Below are 22721 nucleotides of genomic sequence, written 5' to 3'. Positions count from 1 at the left end.
TAGTGTATATCTATGATTCTGGCGCGGCTTCATTCAGCGGGTGCAACACCTCCCAGAGTCCAGTACCTTGTAACCGATGGTCTGTTGCAGATTGACTGTAAGTACCGCACCCTGATATTAACGACGGCTCTCCAAGACACTGACATCGCCCTCAGGAGTTTCCTCGCCTTTACCCAGGTGCTGAGCTATTGCACAAGCCTCGAAGACAATGCTGGAGTCATATTGCAAGTGTACATCTATGCTACTGGCACGCGATGGTCGCCGCATGGAACATCTCGTGGAGGTCCAGTAGCTTGTAACCAATGCACCGCTACCCTTCTTCTGTAACCGCTTCCTCCCATTGACGATGGGACACAGAAATTGCTTCAGCAGTGGATACTATAGGCTCTGTGATGACTGATCTACAACTTAAGCCCTAGGAATTGCCTCGATATTAGGTGGGTGCTGTGCTATTGCATAATCCTCGAGGACAGAGTCATACTGCTGATGCGCAACTGTAAGACTGGCGCGGATATGGTCAGCGAATGGAGCACCTCCTGGTGTCCAGTAGCTTGTAACCGATGCTCTGATGTCCATTGACTGTAAGCCTCGCACCCTCACATTGACGATGGGACACCAAAATTACTTCGCGACTGCATACTACGGACTTCCTGCCGACGTCTCTGCAAGAGACTAATGCTGCCCTCAGGAGGGTTCCTACTATTAGGCGTGTGCTAGCCTCTTGCGTAACAATCGAGGACATTGTTGGAGTAATTCTGCTAGTGTACGTCTATGATATTCGCGCGGCTACCGTTACTGCATGAGTCCTGGTTGACCAGTAACCGATATTCGATGCACCGTTGCCGTTTTATTATAACCCTCGTACCCTCACATTGTGGATGGGACAAAGGCGTTGCTTCGCCATTGCATGCTACTGGTTCTCTGCCGACGTCTCTCCAAGGCCCCAATGCCGCCCTCAGGCATTGTTTCGCCATCGGTTCAAATGGCTCTGAGCACTATGGGACTTAACATCTATGGTCATCAGTCCCCTAGAACTTAGAACTACTTAAACCTAACTAACCTAAGGACATCACACAACACCCAGCCATCACGAGGCAGAGAAAATCCCTGACCCCGCCGGGAATCGAACCCGGGAACCCGGGCGTGGGATATTTGGCGCAAAAAGAGCACTTAAATTTTCCTGTGAGAGCCCTGATTTCTCTTATTTTATCGCTATGATCATTTCTTCTATGTTGGTGGGTGCCAACAGAATGTTTTCGCAAACGTAGGAGAAAACTAGTGACTGAAATTTCATCGGAAGATCCCATCGAACGAAAATCACTCCAATTCACGTATCATGTCTGTGGCACTATCTCCCATATTTCGCGATAATGCAAAACGTGCTGCCCTTCTTTGTACTTTTTCGACGTTATCTGTCAGTCACACCTGAAACGGGTCCTACACCGCACAGCACATACTCCAGAATAGGGCTAACAAGCGTGGTGTAAGCAGTCTCTTTAGTAGACCATTCCATTGATGGTGGAGATACAATGCTGAGCTCGTGAGCTGCCGAAGGTGAACACATTGTTAATATTCTTTAGAACGTTTTTCCACAGTGCGTTCGGTCTGATCTATATAAGCCATACGACGACCAAGATGATTGACGGGAAACCACTTCAACTTGATATTTTGGGAGGATACTGTGTTTTTAAGGAGATGCTCTGAACAAACAGAAGAACAGTTGTAGTTTTCGCCAGGATGCCTTGTCCAGTTGATGGTTTTTTTTACTATTTACAAAAGAGTATTTGTGGAATAGGAAAAGGTCACTTCTCACGGTGACGCTTTCCGTTTGTTCAAAAACTTCCTTGTTGAACGTAGAATAGGTTGAGGCAAGAGCACGCCGGGATACGGCTGTGATGTCCCCATGAAAGTTTTTGCGGATCACTGCCATAATATTTTTGAGGAGGGTCATTACAAAAAGAGACAACTACATCAAAGATTAGTAAGCTGTCCGACTTGGTTACGAGAAGTACTCCGTCACCATTGATGACGTCTGTCGATTTGCGTAAATGGTATAAACATTTTCCAACTAATTGTCTCAGTAGGGACCCGAGGTGTTTCGCTAAATCATATGCAAGAGACGTAATACTGCCTACTGTCGGTCGCAATGATAGAATGCTGTTGGGTTACATAGATGCTTCGGAAAATTTCATTTTTCATTTCTTGTGTATGAGATATATTCCAGAAATAACGAGATCTTTTGGGTTTAGATTTTTTTATTCCTCTGGATAAATGCTTAAACCTTTCAAAACAGTCCCTATTAAATATTGTACAATTTTGGAAACGGTTTTTGAAATCTCCGAAACACATATCGAACTCACTTTCAACACTACATTTAACTCTGTCAATGAGCCATTTTTATCCTCATCTATGGTTGTAAAACAATGGTCTTTTATACTTTATTTCTGGGAATACAAAAAAGTCACATAAGGCCGCATCTGGCGATTATTAAGCCTGCGGGACCATAAAAGATTTGTTTCTGCCCAACAAGGCACGTACAATGTGAGTACAAAAGCCATGTAGTGTTTCGACTCAATTCCAAAAGTTTTTTCGGATAGATTCACGCAAACGGCGATGGAACTGTAAGTAACACTCATTATTAATCGTTCCCCTTGTGGCAAGAACTCCTGGTACACTATCCTGTTGAAACAGAAGAAAAAGCGACTATAACCTTCTCATTTTACTACACTTGTTGAGCATTTTTAGATCTTGCCGACTCAAATTCTTCCACAGCGATGATTGAGCTATAGTTTGGACATCATGTTCGTAAACATGTTTGATCCCCCGTTATGACACACTGCAGTAGTTCTGTATCGTAGTTCACATCTAGCGATCCTTGATGAACGTGCATTCGCCGCGGTTTTTGTTCGAAATGAATTAATTTTGGAAAAAAAGTTCAGTTCTCATGCGTTTCATTCCAAAAACATACAAAAAAAGATCATGACATGAGCTAAATGACACGGCAACATCATCAGCGACATCCCTGGTTGCGATTTAGCGGTGGTTCATAACCATTTCTCTCACTATTCCCACAAATTCGACGGTAGTTGACGTACTGGGACGTCCATGGCGCTCTTCAGCTTCAGCGTCTTACCCGAGTGTGTATTTACTCCAATCTATTAGTCTATCTTCTCCTCACCCCTCCGTCTGTTCATCTTCACCGTGCCCTCTCCGTGTCCACATCGTCCACCCTCCTCCCCTCCACTCTCTGTCCACCTCATCTTGCCCCTCTCTCTGTTCACATCCTTCTCCCCTATCTCTATGAAGTTGCTCCCCCCCTCTCCATCTCCTCCTTACCTCCCCATCCATCTCCTTCTAATTCCACCTCCTCCTCCCCCTCTCCTTCTCCCTCTCTCTGTGACCATCTCCTTCTTTCCCCTAACTTTGTCGCCGGCCGCGGTGGTCTAGCGGTTCAGGCGCTCAGTCCGGAATCGCGGGACCGCTACGGTCGCAGGTTCGAATCCTGCCTCGGGCATGGATGTGTGTGTTGTCCTTAGGTTAGTTAGGTTTAAGTAGTTCTAAGTTCTAGGGGACTGATGACCACAGATGTTAAGTTCCATAGTGCTCAGAGCCAGATACCCAGATACCCCTAACTTTGTCAACCTTCTCCCAACTCTCTGCCTGTCCCCAATTTGTCTCTGTCTATCTCCTCCTCTTTCCTTTTTTGTTCATCTCCTCCTCTTCCCTCTCTCCTAACTCTGTCCGTCCCCTCCCCTTCCTATCTCCTCCTCCCCCTCGCTGTCCGTTCACCTCCACATCTCCCCTTCTCTCTTCATGTCGTCACGCTCACCACAGTAGAAGGATGGTGTTTCTTACCCCTACAGTATTCCTTTCCAGATTGTAACTGATATGTATAGCAAATTTGATAGAAATCGTTCGAGAGGTTTAGGATGAGCTTCTTACCTGTGGCTTTGCTCGCACATGCTCATGTCAAATGTATTTCACAGGTATTTAATGTCCTTCACGCGTATTGTTACACATATTTCAATTGTATGTCCATTGAATTTCACCCTGCAGTTATATTTTCACGCAGCTTAGTGTGTATGACGTCGTATCCTCTCTGCTATGTCTATAGGACGATATAATTTTGCAGGTACATGTCCCTCCCGTCTGCGCAATGTGTTGTGAACAGAGTTAGTAATAAAGAAATAATTAATTAAAACGTCATTCATGGTATAGCATGTTCTTACGCATCTCAGTGTTTATGACGTCATGTCTTCTGAATTCTGTGTCCTACAGTGATGTATTTTTTTAGGTACATTCAGCGGAATAAGCAGATACCGTTTGCGTAATGAGTTGCGAATAGGATTGTATTCTATTGTATTGTACTGAACTGGGGACCTAGAAACGACGGACAGGCTTCGTCCCCGCCGTAGCCTCAGTGGTACACAATCCCACAACAGGCTACAGCAGTCCACTCACCCCTCCGCCGACCCACGCCGAACATAGGGTTATTGTGGGGTTCGGCCACAGTGGACCCCCCGGGTACGTATCACACAAGATGAGTGTAACCCCAATGTTTGCGTAGTAGAGTAATTATGGTGTACGCGTACGTGCAGACATTGTTCGTGCAGAAATCGCCGACATAGTCTAACTGAGGCGGAATAAGGGGAACCAGCCCGCATTCGCCGAGGCAGATGGAAAACCGCTTTAAAAACCATCCACAGACTGGCCGGCACATCGGACCTCAACACTAATTCGCCGGGAGGATTCGTGACTGGGACCGTCACGCCTTCCCGCCCGGAAAGCAGTGCGATAGACCGCACGGCTAACGCGGCGGGTGCCAATAGGGTTAGTAGTAAAAAATAACAAGTTACAACATCATGTATGAAGTAGCAGTGTTTTACGCATCTCAGATTTGATGCCACACAGTATATAATGAAAAGTATCCGGGCACATACGTTTTTCATATTAGAGGCGTTGTGCTGCCACCTACTGCCAGGTACTCTACATCAGCGACCTCAGTAGTCATTAGACATCGTGAGAAAGCAGGATGGGGCGCTCCGCAGAACTCACGGGTTTCGAACGTGATCAGGTAATTGGGTGTCACTTGCGTCATACGTCTGTACGCGAGATTTCCACTCTCCTAAACATCCCTAGGTCCATTGTTTCCGACCTGATAGTGAAGTGGAAACGTGAAGGGACACGTACGGCACAAAAGCGTGCAGGCCGATCTCGTCTGTTGACTGACAGAGACCGCGGACAGTTGAAGAGGGTCGTAATCTGCCAGCTTGTGTTGTGCCAACAGTAAAATTCGGAGGCGGTGGTGTTATAGCGTGGCCGTGCTTTTCAAATCCCTTGTTGTTTTGCGTGGCACTATCACAACACAGGATTCATTGATGTTTCAAGCACCTTGTTGCTTCCTGCTGTTGAAGAGGAGTTCTGGGATGTTGATTACATCTTTCAACACAATCGAACACCTGTCCATAATGCACGGCCTGTGTCGGGGTGGTTACACGACAATAACATTCCTGTAGTGGGCTGGACTGCACAGGGTCCTGACCTGAATTATGTAGAACACCTTTGGGATATTTTGGAACGGCGACTTCGTGCCAGCGTCCGGCCATCCTGATTTAGGTTTTCCGTGATTTCCCTAAATCACTCCAGGCAAATGCCGGGATGGTTCCTCTGAAAGGGCACGGCCGACTTCCTTCCCCATCCTTCCCTAATCCGATGAGACCGATGACCACGCTGTCTGGTCTCGTTCCCCAAACCAACCAACTTCGTGCCAGGCCTCACCGACCGACATCAATACCCTTCCTCAGTGCGGCACTTCGTGAAGGATGGACTGCCATTCCCCAAGAAACCTTCCAGCACCTGATTGAACGTACGCCTGCGAGAGTGGAAGCTGTCGTCAAGGCTAAGGGTGGGCCAACACCATACTGAATTCCAGCATTACCGATGGAGGGCGCCACGAACCAGCCACGTGTCAAGATACTTTTGGAAGCTGCGACATCGTCGCGAAAAAGCGCAGTGACCCGTATATGTAATAAGTTTCTGTTTTGTTTAACAGATTACCGGTTTCGGTCTTTAATGACCATCATCAGATCTGTTTCATAAAAACACTATGGCTGCAGTACATTAGGACTTTGTTTTTATGAAACAGATCTGATGATGGTCATTAAAGACCGAAACCGGTAATCTGTTAAACAAAAAAGATTGTGACCATAGACGTAAATTAAAGGAAACTTATAACATACTTTTGATCACATAGTGTATCTCCAGAACTACTGTCGTACAAGGATATATTTTTGTAGGTACATTCAGCAACAGACGTGAATATTGTCTGAGAAATGTGTTGCTAATTGAATTAATAGAAAGAACTGAATAAATTAGACTATGTGACATGCAATGATATAGATCTGTAGGTACATTCAGCGACATATGGATACACTGTCTGTGAAATGTGTTGCGAATCGAGAAAGTGGCAAAAATTTAATAAATTGAAACGTCATGCATGTTGCGGCAATTTTTCTTCGCATCCTAGTATTTGACGTTATATCTCCTGAACCATGTGTGGTACAGCTATTCACTTTTGTTGGCACGTTCGGTGGCAAATGTGGATACTGCTCGCGAAAAGCTTTGCGTATAAGGTTAGTAGTAACGAAGTAATTCCTTGAAACGTCTTGTATGATGCGGTAGTTTTTCAACCACCTAGTCTTTATGACGATGTGAGGTCGTAACTAAGTGTCGTACAATGATGTAATTTTTTTGGTACTTTCAATTGTCTGAAAAACGTGTCACAAAATGAGTTAGCAGTAAAGAAATAATAAATTAAAATGTCATGCTTCATATGGCAGTTTTAGGCCAAGAAGGGTGAAAATGTAGTAAGCGTCAAACTTGTTTCCTTTCATCATTTTGTGGGGGTTGTGAGTGACAAAAAGTTTCGTGAAGACTAGAAATTATGTATAGAGTTTGTTGACAGTCTTTAAATCCTCTCATTGTCAAATAGTAGATAACTACTGTATTCTCGCGTCATGAGCTTCACTGCTTTTTCACCCCCAGCTCCCACCCGTCTGATAGCTCGGTCGTTCTCAGCCTTACAGAGATTCTTTCCATACATTGAATGATACGTGTAGCAAGTTTGGTTGAAATCGGTCCATTTATACATACATTGATTCATACATATTTACATACGTACATCCATTTTTATAATTTGTGTGGTTAAATAATCGCTGATACTATCAAAACACGAGTAACTTTTTTGACAGCTAACAACACGCTAAATATCCGCTATGTCTCTCACTGTAAAGAAACTTCCTAAGCTTTTTTTCCAACACTACAACGGAAAAGTCGCGTCAATCAGACTAAAGAGGCGAATATCCAAAATTACAATCACGTTTTGAGCATACCTCATTCCTATGTAATCTACTGTATAAAGAAATTTACGCAGACTGACAATAAATTCTACTGTTTTATGCTTCCTTTATTTTGTGGAAGACAAAAGTTATAAGAGACCATATCTGGAGGTTGTGGAGCCTGTAAGATCATTACAGTACCCTTTCTGGCCAAAAATGCGCGAATGGGCAATTACTTGTGGCACTGAATGAACAGAATGAATGATAGATATGTGCTCCCCTTTTTCTCAGTTCTTATTGTTTGCGAAGAAACAAACTTCGCCCGGAAAGCCCAGTGCTCACGTTCAGTAAACATGCTGAGAAAGAAATAAAAAGATTCAGAGATTGTAAGAAAAGCACTGTTGGAATCACGACGGTAATGGGATTTTAGAATCAGATGGCAAGATATGAAGGGGGTGAATATCTACGGCGCAGTTAAGTAGGGAGGGCTAGGGAGCGCCGAGTCACACGCTGCTGATGCGGCCCAGATATGCGACGTTTCACGATAATGCGGGCCATATCTCAGTCGAATGAGGGCGCGGCTAATCCGATGGCAGGCGATTTGGCACGCGAGGCCGGCGTCTGGCCGCCAGCGCTCTTGAAAACAGTGACGAATTCGCACCGGTCAGAATGCGTTCGGTGTCGCCGAGACACACGTTACAAAATATTTCTTAATCCTTATTTTCGTTAGTGAATGTCATTACGTGTAAATATTTTTTGGAAATTTGATGTGGTCTCTCTTTCGACTGAATATGATCGTCGAGCCGGCCGAAGTGGCCGTGCGGTTAAAGGCGCTGCAGTCTGGAACCGCAAGACCGCTACGGTCGCAGGTTCGAATCCTGCCTCGGGCATGGATGTTTGTGATGTCCTTAGGTTAGTTAGGTTTAACTAGTTCTACGTTCTAGGGGACTAATGACCTCAGCAGTTGAGTCCCATAGTGCTCAGAGCCATTTGAACCATTTTGATCGTCGACACAAATCACAGTTTTCGTTTATTTCTTGGTACTTGTCTGAAAAAAAAATCACCTCCCGTTTGCTTCTTTTCGCTACATGAAAGTGGCACTACACGACGAGAAAATGTACGAGATCATCTTTTATCTGAATTCATATGAACACAACAGGCTGGCCAAAATAAAACTGGCTCGAAAATACGAGGGGCGTTGAATAAGTAAGGCAACATATTTTTTTTCTTTTCCCTGAAAGCAGGTTGGTTTTATTCAGGGTTCCAATGCACCGTATTATCCCCCACTCTTATGGCTACAAAACTCTGTTTTTTAGAACTCTATTTTTCAACATAATCTCCGTGCAGTGCGGCGGCCTTGCTGCTCCTCGTTGGGAGGGTCTGTACGCCACATGGTACCAGTCGACGTGGGAGCCAACTTCTTCCAGCGTCAGCAACATCACCACCATTCGCGCCCCACTTCCTGTGGAGTGCATCCTTCATTGTGCCAAACAGGTGGAAGTCGGCACGTGCGAGGTCCGGGCTGCAGGGTGGATGAGGAAAAACTGTCCAGTGAAGTTTTGTGAGCCCCTCGCGGCTGTGCAAACTTGTGAGAGGCCTCGCATTATCATGGAGAAGGAGAAATTCGTTTTCATTTTTGTGGCAACGAACACGCTGAGGTCGTTTCTTCGATTTCGTGAAGCTAACATAATACACTTTCGAGCTGATCGTTGCACCTTGAGGGAAGACATCAAACACCTTCAGACTCCCAGAAAACTATCGCCATGAGCAAAGGATGCACCAGTGATCTAGGGGTAGCGTGTTTGGTTAATTAGAACCCCTCCACAGTTTAAGTTTTGAATAATAATCAGCATTGGTGAAGACTTCCGGCATAAGAAGTCACCTTCATTCTGCCAACGTTCTTGTCAAAGATGGCGGAGGATAGGACAGAGGTTCAGGGCACTCTCTTACCCTCGAGTCAGGAAACTGCCCATAAAGGCGGAAGAATCAATTATGGATTCAGAAGATAACGGAAACCACTGCATTAAAGACGCATAATGTCTATCTACAGGACATGGGGTTGAAAAAAGTGTCATGATGACACTCCGCTGCAGAGTGAAAATTTCATTCATGATGACCTCTCCATTGACAAAAGATCCAGAAACAGTCACCCATTCGTATCTCGGGGAGGGGACTGCCAAGGGGGAGGAGACCACGTGAAAAAGATTTAATAACCAACGAAAGGATAACGTTCTATGAGTCGGAGCGTGGAATGTCAGAAGTTTCAACATGGGAGCGAAATTACAAAATCTGAAAAGGGAAATGCAAATTCTCAATCTAGGTATAGTGGGGGTCAGTGAACAGAAAAGGAAGGAGACAAGGATATCTGGTTAGATGAGTATAGGGTAATCAGAAAATGGTATAACAAGATTAAGATTCGTTATTAGTTACTGTGAACAGCTCAGTGATAGGGTTGTTCGCATCAGAATCGCCAGCATACCAGCACCGACAACGATAGTTCATGAATGCATGCTGAGCGGGTAGTTCAGTACGTAAAGGGAGATGAAAGTCTAATAGTCTGGGGGACTGGAATACGGTTGTAGGGGATGCAGGAGAAGAAATGGTTATGGGATAGTATAGGCTTGGTACTAGAAATTACTCAGAAGAAAGACTAATTGAGTTCTGCATTAAACTTCAGCTAGTAATAGAGAGTACTCAGATCAAGAGCCACAAGAGAAGGACGTATAATTGGGAAAGGCCGCGAGATACGCGAAGATTTCCGTTAGATTACATCATGATCAGACGGAGATTCCGAAATCAGATACTGGATTGTAAGGCGTACCCAGGAGCAGATATAGACTCGGATCACAATGTAGTAGTGATGAAGACTAGGCTGAAGTTTAAGAGATTAGTCTAGAAGAATCAGTACGCAAAGAAGTGGGGTACTGAAGTACTAAGGAATGACACTCCTAAAGTTCTCTAAGGCTATAGATACTACAATAAGTAATAGCTCAGTACGCAGTCCAGTTGAAGAGGAGTGGAATCTTTAAAAAGGACAATGACAGAAGTTGGAAAAAAAACCATAGGTGCGAAGGAGATAACTGCGAACAAACCATAGGTAACACAAGAAATACTTCAATTAATCTGTGAAAAAAGGAAGTACAAAAATGTTCAGGGAAATTCAGCAATACAGAAAAGTAAGTCGCTGACGAATGGAATAAACAGAAATGTAGGAAAACTAAGAATGGCTGCATGAAAATTGTGAAGACATAGAAAAAGAAAAGATTACACTAGTCAACAGCCATTTTGCATCTGGGATGTGATACATCAACCAGTATGTATAATGGTGTGTAGAGTGCGAATACACCTTTCAAAATGTTCTGGCTCGTACCATTCATTTAAAGGTTTTTTACTTGTCGTATTCAGTATTTCGCTCTTTGCTGTTCTTCTGTTTCGATGATTAATTCTTTGTTTTTGATTTGCAGAGGAGAGTTAGAAGATCTACGAATCGTCAGTAAATGGGTGGTATCGCAATCCAGTGGTGAGAAAGAGATCCTCAGTGAGTGTTTCCTGTGAAAGATAGTGTAAACTTTTTGTGTTTGAAACTTACACTGAGAAAAATGGCAACTAGTAAATCTCGTTGCTGTCTAAACCACCCAGACAGCTTTTGTTATGTGTGTAGGAAATTCACTCGAAAAGACCAAAGAAAACCAATCACTGATTTGGTTAAGAACGCATATAAACTGTATTTTAATTGTCCTGTTAGTGTTCAAGGTAAAAATTTTACACCTCGTGTTGCCTCCATAGCGTATACTACAACCTTAACTGAGTGGTTGAAAGGAAAATAATGATAATAACACAATACAACATGAAAAATCCAAATTGATTCACAATTATGTACAAGTTAAACATGTGTGAGTGGTGTGCCTGTGAATTTCTATGTAGTGCAGTAATTTGGACTGATTAGTCACACTACACACTAGGCTAATCTGATAAAAGGGCTTGCGTGTGTCTGGTGAAGATTCAACGCCATCATATCTAGTTCCAAAAGTGACATAAGAATAAATGGTGTTACGCCATGGGGGTGTTTTTCATGGTTAGAGTGTGGTCTCCTTACTGCTCATAAGAAAGTATTAAATGCATTAGAATATGAACATGTTTTACAGCATTGCACACTGCATACAAAAATGATTTCAGGGGAACTTATGTGAAATTAGGAATGTTGGCGTTGAGGTATTGGTGGAAGTAAATCTGTGAGGACGGGTCACAGTCCTTGCTCGGGTAGCTCAGTTGGTAGAGTACTTGCCCATGGAAGGCAAAGGTCCTGAGTCTTGATCTGGCACACAGTTTTAATCTTCCAGAAGGGTCCAGTTCATAGATGATGGTTGTTTGTATCACATGACATTCTGTCGTAAAGCAGCATCCGTGAGGCTATGACACAGGAAGAATAACATTCCTGAAATACCATTCGCTGTTCCGACGGTGTGGTGTGATCCTAAAGACGATTATTCAGACTGTCTCGCAAATGTTTCGGAACATTCAAGTAAAACTGGACATAAAATAAAGTATCCAAATGTATCTTCAGTGCATTTGCCTGTGCCCCTTGATGAAGAGTTGCCTGTTCCTGTCTGTAACTTGACAGCCATGGAACCAGACAACATTTCAAGTGAATCAGAAAGTATTGAACATACTAGACAAGTACTGCCCTCAGTATCGTGACACTTCGCCTCAGCTCTTTAATCAAAAGGAATTTAACGATCTGGTTCGCGATCTAAATCTTTCGAAACAGCAAGCTGAACTCTTGGGATTGAGACTGCAACAACGGAACCTTCTAGCTCCAGGGACAAAAATTTCCTGTTTCAGATCTCAATGCGTGTATGTAGAGATGTCAATGGTTTGATGATACAGCTAGGTGTACAACAGAATCCTCAGGATGGCGGCTATTTCTGCATAATGGTAGTGCATTACCATAGGTACCTTTGGCTTACGCAGCGGACATGACAGAAACTTATCAAACCATGGCTTTACTGCTAGAGGCAATAAGTATCATAAATGGAAGCTTTGCTGTGATTTAAAAGTTGTCGTACTTCTTACAGGTTTACAGGCTGGATTCACGTAATACTGCTGCTTTTTGTGCCTTTGGAACAGCCGTCACACCAAGAACCGCTATATAGTCAATGAATGACCTTTAAGGAAGTCATATGTTCCTGGAAACATAAATGTGAACAATACCCCACTGGTTGAGCCCGATAAAATCATTTTCCCTCCTCTTATATCAAGTTGGGCCTTATCAAGAACTTTGTAAAAGCTCTGGATAAAGAAGGTGAGGCCATCAGTCACTTAAAAGAAAGGTTTCCCAAATTATGTGAGGCAAAGCTGAAAGAGGTACATTTTTTGGACCACAAATAAGAAAATTGCTGAAAGATCCAACCTTTATACCAAACTCACAGCTATCCAATTAGCTGCTTGGTTCTCTTTTAAAGCAATTGTGAAGGGCTTTTTGCGTAACAGAAAATACAAAAACTATGTTACCATTGTGAATCATCTGTTGGACAACTACAAGAACATGAGGTGTAGAACGTCGCTTAAAATATTCTTTTTACATACTCACCTTGATTTCTTGCCGGAAAATTTGGGAGCCGTAAGCGATGAGCATGGCGAACGCTTTCACCAAGTCATTCTCAGCATGGAACACCGTTACCAAGGCCATTGGAACACTTTGGTGATGGGTGACTACTGCTGGGTCTTGTTAGGGAGAGCGATGAACCGGCAAACAAAAGAAGAGCTCCGTTGTCGCATTTTTCAAAAACCAAAGACGATTAAAGGTGAAAATAAATTCTGAACCAATTTGGACCTTTTATTGGCATCATGCCCATGTATACATACAAAATGGTTTTGATTTCAAACGTTCTGAATGTGTATTTTTGTTTGACTTAATTGTGTCAATTTTCGCTATTACCATTTTTTATTCTGCTGTGTATCTAGGAAATGTCATGTCATAGAGAAAAACTGATTTTACCAGTGTATTCAGCACCCCAAAATTAGGTAAATCCACCCATTTACAAAGCAGATGCAGAAAAAAAGTTTAAATTTATCAACTAGTGTTGTCTGAAGGACTGAATAAGCATGTTGGAAAGTCAAAACAACTTTTGGTGATTTTAAAAGCAACGGTGCTAACATTAAGAGTGCAACGGAATTCTACTTTTAAATACAGAGGAGAGAGCGGATGGGTGAAAAGATCACATTGATGTCCTGAGTGAGGGGGAAGATTTGTCTGAGACGATAGAAGAAGAAGCAGGAGTTGATTTAGAAGAGACAGGGGATCTAGTATTAGAATTTAAAAGAGATTTGGAGGTCTTAAGATCAAATAAGGCAGAAGGGATGGATAACATTCCATCACAATTTCTAAAATCATTGGGGAAGTGGGAATAAAACGACTATTCACGTTAGTGTGAAGAATCTATGACGATATACTGTCTAACTTTAGAAAAGATATTATCCACACAGTTCCGAAGGGCTGATATGTATGAGAATTATAGCAGAATCAGCTTAATAGCCCCTGCATCCAAGTTGCTGACAGGAATAATATACGGAAGAACGGAAAAGAAAATTGAGGATGTGTTAGATGACGATCAGTTTAGCTTTATGAAAGGTAGAGGTAACAAGACGCAATTCTGTCGTTGTGGTTGATAATGGGAGCTATTTCTCAGCCTGAAAAAAGCGTTCGACAATGTCAAATGGTGCAAGATGTTCGAAATTCTGAGAAAGATAAGGTAAGTAATAGGGACAGACGGGTAATATGAAACACGTAAAAGAGCCAAGAAGGAATAATGAGAGTGGAAGACCAAGAACGAAGTGATCGGATTAAAAAGGGAGTAAAACAGGAATGTAGTCTTTCGTCCCTACTGTTCAATCTATACATCGAAGGAGCAATGATAGAAATGAAAGAAAGATTCAAGAGAGGAATTAAAATTCAATATGAAAGGATATTAATGATACGATTCGCTGATCACATTGCTATCCTCAGTGAAAGCGAAGAAGAATTATATGATATGCTGAATGGAATGAACAGACTAATGAGTGGAAGATATGGTCTCAGAGTAAACCGAAGAAAGACGAATTTTGAGCAATAGCAGAAATGAAGCCAGCGAGAAATGTAACATTAGGATTGATGGTCATGAAGCAGATGAAGTTAAGGAATTCTATTACTTTGGCAACAAAATAATCAGTGACGGACGCAGACTAGCACTGTCACAAAGGGCATTCCTTGAAAAGGGAAGTCTACTAGTATCAAACATAAGCCTTAACCTAAGGAAGAAATTTCAGAGAATATACCTTAGGTTCACAGCATTGTATTGTAGTGAAACATGGGCTGTGCGAAAATCGGAAGAGAAGAGAAATGAAACATTTGTGATAGGGTGCTACAGACGGATGTTGACTGATAAGTAAGGAATAAGGAGTTCTGCGCAAAATTGGAGAGGAAAAGAGCAAAGTAAGAGCCTACGGAATATCAGACCAGCTGTGTGGCTGGATTGAAGAGTTTTTAGCAAACAGAACACAGCATGTTGTTCTCAATGGAGAGACGTCTACAGACGTTAAAGTAACCTCTGGCGTGCCACAGGGGAGTGTTATGGGACCATTGCTTTTCACAGTATATGTAAATGACCTAGTGCATAGTGTCGGAAGTTGCATGCGGCCATTCGCGGAAGATGCTTTAGTATACAGAGAAGTTGCAGCATTACAAAATTGCAGCGAAATGCAGGAAGATCTGCAGCGGATAGGCACTTGGTGCAGGGAATGGCAACTGACCCTTAACATAGACAAATGTAATGTATCGCGAATACTTAGAAAGAAGGATCCTTTATTGTATGATTATATGATAACGGAACAAACACCAGTAGCAGTTACTTCTGTAGAATATCTGTGATTATGCGGGCGGAACGATTTGGAGTGGAATGATCATAGCCGGCCGGTGTGGCCGAGCGGTTCTAGGCGCTTTAGTCTGGAATCGCGCGACCTCTATGGTCGCAGGTTCGAATCCTGCCTCGGGCATGGAGGTGTGTTATGTCCTTAGGTTAGTTAGGATTAAGTAGTTCTAAGTTCTAAGGAACTGATGACCTCAGATGTTAAGTCCCATAGTGCTTAGAGCCATTTGAACCATTTGAATGATCATATAAAATTAATTGTTGGTAAGGCGGGTACCAGGTTGAGATTCATTGGGAAAGTCCTTAGAAAATGTAGTTCATCAACAAAGGAGGTGGCTTACAAAACACTCGTTCGACCTATACTTGAGTATTGCTCATCAGTGTGGGATCCGTGCCAGGTCGGGTTGGCAGGGGAGATAGAGAAGATACAAAGAAGAGCGGCACGTTTCGTCACAGTGTTATTTGGTAAGCGTGATAGCGTCACGGAGATGTTTAGCAAACTCAAGTGTCAGACTCTGCAAGAGAGGCGCTCTGCATCGCGGTGTAGCTTGCTGTCCATGTTTCGAGAGGGTGCGTTTCTGGATGAGGTGTCGATTGTATTGCTTCCCGCTACTTATACCTCCCGAGGAGATCACGAATGTAAAATTAGAGAGATTCGAGCGCGCACGGAGTCTTTCCGGCAGTCGTTCTTCCCGTGAACCATACGCGACTGGAACAGGAAAGGGAGGTATTGACAGTGGCACGTAAAGTGCCCTCCACCACACACCGTTGGGTGGCTTGCGGAGTATAAATGTAGATGTAGATGTAGAATATGTGGGAAACACTGTCAAGAAGAAGTGCTAGGATGATAAGACATCTGTTAAGACGTCAGAGAATACTTTCCTTGGTACTAGACGGTGTTGCAGAGGGTAAAAAACTGTAGAGGAAAATAGAAATTGTTGATCACCTCGAATGAGAGTGTCCTCATGTACCAACATTTGTTGAGTCACAACAGTAGTAGGAGAAAGACAGCGTCGCCCTACATTGTATTGTTGCCAGTTTATCTAAAATGGCGGGTCCAAGATGGCGGTCACAGATGTGGCCACGACGAAGTGACGCCTTGGCCGGAAGTTCACATTTTGGCGAGAAAATAGCTCAATTTGGCTACCTCCACTATTCTAAGCAGCTCCCCTATCATCCCCCCCTCCCACCACCGCTCCCCTCCTGCATCTAGAAATTGGTGGGAAAAGGACGCAGTCTGTGCTGGGCTGCCAGATAGAATGGACGTAGATACGTGTTATTTATTTAAAAATTTTGTCATGGGCAGTAGATCCATCCAGTGTGTTCACCATGAGGCCAGGTGTCCAACTGACCTAGTTCACAGCACCACCACCAGAGAGCACTATCGTCCTCCCCCTCCTCCCCCATAATCCCCCCATAATCCAAGAAGGAGGCCTGGCGAAAAGATAGCAGGAGAAGGACTCACTCTGTGTCTAGCTGCTGGACCGGGAGGACAGATGTTATTCTTTACTGTGTCCAATGGACGAGATGTCCGTTCTGGAGAAGAAGGAGTATATTAACGTCTGATGGCAGTGTCGATAGCAGCGACATTTGGTGAAGACGAATATGCTTCATGAAGTAATGAAGATGGGCTAAGTTACACTTCGCAACTGATACTGATAAATGCATATGCTGTAACCGTAGATCATTCGATAAAAGTCTGTCAGTCAGTCTTCCGAAGTGCAAGAGGCATGACGTTCACCCCAGAGTCGCCGCACACAACTGGATGAAAGGTTACGCGCTGGGCTACCTGCACTAGGTGTCTCCTTGCCGCCTTACGGCAGGGTGGCGTCATAATCCACCGTCTTCCTCGTTCCCGTCCTCGGCGCACGGGTACCTTCTCTCTTTGAACACGAACTGATTCAGTAGTTATTACAGTAGGTGTTGCGTAATGTTGTTACATACATAAGTTGAAGATATGAGGTTATCACAGGAACTAAATGGACCACTGCACAAAGAGAGAAAGATAGAGAGAGAGAGAGAGAGAGAGAGAGCTTTCCAGGTGAGGCGAAAATAGTTAAACAATTACGCCTTTTATTCCGAGAAATACCACCACCGCCATGCTTGAGAACGGACTCAAAAGAAAAAGATCGTGACAAGTTGTGAAGCCATTGGCGCTTTTGTGGTAATTACCCTCGTCTTCGACCATACTTTACGAGTTACTAAATGCAATTGAATACGTCTCTAAATGCACTTTCAAAAAGATCGATGCACAGTAGCTTGCATCAATTTTGCGATGTACCCTGCTACACTACTCGAACATGGACTCTAAAAAGATCGCTCCACACTTGTGAAACCTCCATGAGACATTTCACACCGTTTTCTGGAAAACAGACCCCGAAACCGATATCAGCTGCAATATCTGATTTAAGACGCCAAAACGATGATATCTGGGAAAGTAAATAAATATTTCTGTAACTCTAAACAGGACGCTCACCACTTTTAAAGTTTTAGCTGCCAGAAAGAGAGAAATCTTTCTGAGTCCTACAGCTGCTGTGGTGTTTATCACTTTTCTGAAACGGTGAGTGGGCTTAGTTTTATATTTGCTGCTGCTGGCACCAGAGACGCTATTTTTCTCACTTCTCGAAGCACTGTCTGAGTACAAACGGGAAAATCAGAACAATTACGCAAACAGAATTCGAAGCACTGTCCTACAGATGAGAAAAAATGGCTGGAATTTACGGTGAATTTTCGATGTCCTGCAGCTGCTGGTCTGGAGGTGCTCTAAAGGCACAAAGGTGGCTGAGAGACAGCATCCCGCCAGATGTGGGTGGTGTGCTTGGACGTGTCTCTGAACACACCAACAAAGAAGACTACACGTTACTCTTACACGTCACAGAACTTTCTGTAGATACTCTGAACCCCTCTTTTTTGAACCAGCCTGTAGAAGCTCCTACGCCCTGCACAAAGGATGTCTTGAGAGTGGAGCATTGTGATTGGTTCTTACTGAATTTACTCGCACAACTGCTGCCGCTGCCAGTGTGGAAGCACTGTCGGCCATTTTCCACAAACGAGACTTTCAGTGGAAAAACTACACTCCTGGAAATTGAAATAAGAACACCGTGAATTCATTGTCCCAGGAAGGGGAAACTTTATTGACACATTCCTGGGGTCAGATACATCACATGATCACACTGACAGAACCACAGGCACATAGACACAGGCAACAGAGCATGCACAACGTCGGCACTAGTACAGTGTATATCCACCTTTCGCAGCAATGCAGGCTGCTATTCTCCCATGGAGACGATCGTAGAGATGCTGGATGTAGTCCTGTGGAACGGCTTGCCATGCCATTTCCACCTGGCGCCTCAGTTGGACCAGCGTTCGTGCTGGACGTGCAGACCGCGTGAGACGACGCTTCATCCAGTCCCAAACATGCTCAATGGGGGACAGATCCGGAGATCTTGCTGGCCAGGGTAGTTGACTTACACCTTCTAGAGCACGTTGGGTGGCACGGGATACGTGCGGACGTGCATTGTCCTGTTGGAACAGCAAGTTCCCTTGCCGGTCTAGGAATGGTAGAACGATGGGTTCGATGACGGTTTGGATGTACCGTGCACTATTCAGTGTCCCCTCGACGATCACCAGTGGTGTACGGCCAGTGTAGGAGATTGCTCCCCACACCATGATGCCGGGTGTTGGCCCTGTGTGCCTCGGTCGTATGCAGTCCTGATTGTGGCGCTCACCTGCACGGCGCCAAACACGCATACGACCATCATTGGCACCAAGGCAGGAGCGACTCTCATCGCTGAAGACGACACGTCTCCATTCGTCCCTCCATTCACGCCTGTCGCGACACCACTGGAGGCGGGCTGCACGATGTTGGGGCGTGAGCGGAAGACGGCCTAACGGTGTGCGGGACCGTAGCCCAGCTTCATGGAGACGGTTGCGAATGGTCCTCGCCGATACCCCAGGAGCAACAGTGTCCCTAATTTGCTGGGAAGTGGCGGTGCGGTCCCCTACGGCACTGCGTAGGATCCTACGGTCTTGGCGTGCATCCGTGCGTCGCTGCGGTCCGGTCCCAGGTCGACGGGCACGTGCACCTTCCGCCGACCACTGGCGACAACATCCATGTACTGTGGAGACCTCACGCCCCACGTGTTGAGCAATTCGGCGGTACGTCCACCCGGCCACCCGCACGCCCACTATACGCCCTCGCTCAAAGTCCGTCAACTGCACATACGGTTCACGTTCACGCTGTCGCGGCATGCTGCCAGTGTTAAAGACTGCGATGGTGCTCCGTATGCCACGGCAAACTGGCTGACACTGACGGCGGCGGTGCACAAATGCTGCGCAGCTAGCGCCATTCGACGGCCAACACCGCGGTTCCTGGTGTGTCCGCTGTGCCGTGCGTGTGATCATTGCTTGTACAGTCCTCTCGCAGTGTCCGGAGCAAGTATGGTGGGTCTGACACACCGGTGTCAATGTGTTCTTTTTTCCATTTCCAGGAGTGTATTTTGTACTTATCAAAAAGAAAAAGACGTACACCAATCGTAGTGCACTGACGGTTAAACCCCGGAAAAGTGCTCTACAGGTCATAAAATACGGAAATTATCGTCAAAAACACTTCCTCAATTACACAGCTGTGCTGTTGTCTAGGAAAGCTTGAATTGTTCGGTGTGAAACCCTCAAAACTGCTGGTGCTGTCGGTTTGGGAGCACTGCCCGCCATACTTTTTCTGCAGACGGACGAATTACGAGACTTTCAACGGAAAAACTATTTTGTACATATCGAAAAAAAAGATGCAGCCGACATAGAGTTAAACCCTGCAAAAGTGATCTACAGATCACGAAATACGGCGACTACTGCGAAAGACGCTGCCTCAATTACACTGCTCTGCTGCTGTGGAGGAAAGCTTGAAATTTCAGCATGAAACCGAACTGTTGTACAAAAGCTGGGTTGTTTCCCCTTCTGGCCCTGACCTGCTTGCTTCCTTGTTCTCTCCCATGCTTTCCACATCCATCTCCATACTCTGGGATTACAACAACACATGTATTTTCACATGGTTTGCTATAATATCATAGCAATATCGCTTGCAAAGAAGTATCGCTTGCACACTATAATTCCGAAGATAATGATTGGAAATTATTTCTCTAGAAACCTGAAACTTTAGCGAAGTGCAGCGAGGTGCTGTAAACCACTGAATGACTAGAAACTTATTTCCTCTACGAAGATCTTTTCGTGAAAACTATTAAAAAAAATTAGTGGAAACTGGTAGTTCCAATTGTAAATACCCAAGTCAGTGATATAATAGATTCCAAATCATCCTTCTAATTTACAAGGTCAATTAAGGTGTTTGTCATGTCTAGAGAACCAGCAAACGTGTCTTCCACTTGTCTTTCACCATTTAGATGCACGTGACGCTCATCACAATCGATGTCCTATCAACCACATAAAGGCGGGATGTATTTAGAAGCAATCAACTGGACATTTTAATTAAGAGGGAATGACAGTCCAGTGCAAACACACGCCTATTTTGAATCTTCTCATATTTCCATGGAGAACACATGCAATCATGAGGACTAACCAACACATACTGTTAGTTCGCTATTCATGTAAAATAGCATATGGAATGAAAGAAGATGATATTGCGAGTGTGCTAGGAATAAAAAATCAAATTATTGATGCAAACCGAAAAAGCTATTCCTAAAATTATTCCATTCAATCTAATTAATATAAATTTTAATATAGGTGATGGAATGTCTGTGACGCATAGTGATGATTTTCTTAGACAAACTAATATTACTTCTTCATTCAAGACTAATGCAGAATTTGGTAGTCCAATAAGTCATGAGCCACTTCATTCTGCATATATTCCAATTTTTGAACCCATTCAAGATATAGAAATTACTGTAACTGATGAGAATGATAATTTTATTGAGTTTAATGGTGCTTATGAAACAGTTATTTTAGAAAAGTCTTAATTAATTTTATCCTTATTAAATCATGAACAAAATCGAGTTTTATCAGTTTTACTCATACCCAGTGAATGAGAAGACTAAAAATAATTAAATCTCCCCAACAAGAACACAGAGATTAATGTAAATATTGGAGATGATTGCGTTCATCTTAATCATGCTCAGTTGTACATGAACTTTAGTGTTATAGGAGCTGATGGTACAGATTTTCCATTCATGTCTTCATCTGTCGTTATGTGATTGACTTTGACTCTAACTAGTGAGTTAACCATGGAATGTCATATCCTAATAAAGGTAAGATAAAAAGTAAGAAAAACGAAGTACTTTTCCATTAGATTTGTTTGGTGAATTTTTCAGAGATTATAAAGAAGTGATGTGGGCAGGAGATCAAACAGCAATTTTTACTTGGAGCTCAAGTGCTGGAGGCGCAATTCGTAGATGGGCTGATAAAAACGATGCTGGAATTGAAATGAAAGATACACTTCCAAAAGGAGGAAAACTGTAGTAGAATCTATGCAAATTCGTGTTGCAGTCATAAAATATGAACCAGAATATTCACTAGAGCTTCACTAGAAGAAAGACTAAAAAATCGAAAAATTCAAATTTCTTTCTTTGAACCATAAACAGTTGAAATAGCCAGATGAGAAGAAAAAAGAAATTTTCAACTAGATATTACTAATTATTACAACTGTACAGGATTTGATATGCCTTAGTTTATTTTCGTTGTTTTCCAAACTAATCAAAAATAATCAACCAATTGATTCTTCTTTGTTCAGTCATGTTAAATTACAAAATATGTATGTGAAAGATGGAAGAAATGAAGTTTTTTCTCATGAATTATGGAATCTTGATCCACCAAATAATTATTTGAAAGCATATGATGCTATCCTTGATTTTAAGAGAGTCACTCAATTGAATGGCGATGTCAATGTAAAACTGTTCAGTTTTATTGAAAATTATCCTATCTGTGTGATAACTATGTCTAGGAGAGTGAATGTGTTAGCTACATAGAAAACTGCAATGAAATTAGTTACCACTTTTAATAACAAAATTCTGAAAGATACAATTGCTACATAGTCATGTATGGTAAGAATAATATATGATGTTCAGCAAAGAATTTTGAGTGAAAACTTTTAACATTATCATTTATTATTTTATATAAATGGATAATCTACTGGAAAAGCTTGATAATGCGAGAAATTGTAATTTGCTTAAAGATATTAGTGAGCTAGAAGTAAATAAATTCTATTACTTTACAGGCTGTGAATATTTAAAAACTGTACATGGAGAGGAAATTTGTATGGTGCTTGATAGTAAATTTAAAATTATTTTGCCAGAAAGATTTAATAAAATAATAACTACCTGGGACTTCCAATTTTTTAAAGATGGCAATATTAAGCTAAAATATAAATGAATGAAGACAGCTAAAAGTAATAACGAATTTCACGACCTGGAGTTCTTTATGTAAGTAAATTTTTATTGAAGTAATTTTTATAATTATATTTACGGGTAGGGGTGGG

Source organism: Schistocerca serialis, chromosome 9, assembly GCF_023864345.2.
Source record: "Schistocerca serialis cubense isolate TAMUIC-IGC-003099 chromosome 9, iqSchSeri2.2, whole genome shotgun sequence".
NCBI classification, from domain to species: domain Eukaryota; kingdom Metazoa; phylum Arthropoda; class Insecta; order Orthoptera; family Acrididae; genus Schistocerca; species Schistocerca serialis.
The sequence above is the reverse complement of the archived record's forward strand: the minus strand, read 5'-3'. Positions refer to the sequence as shown.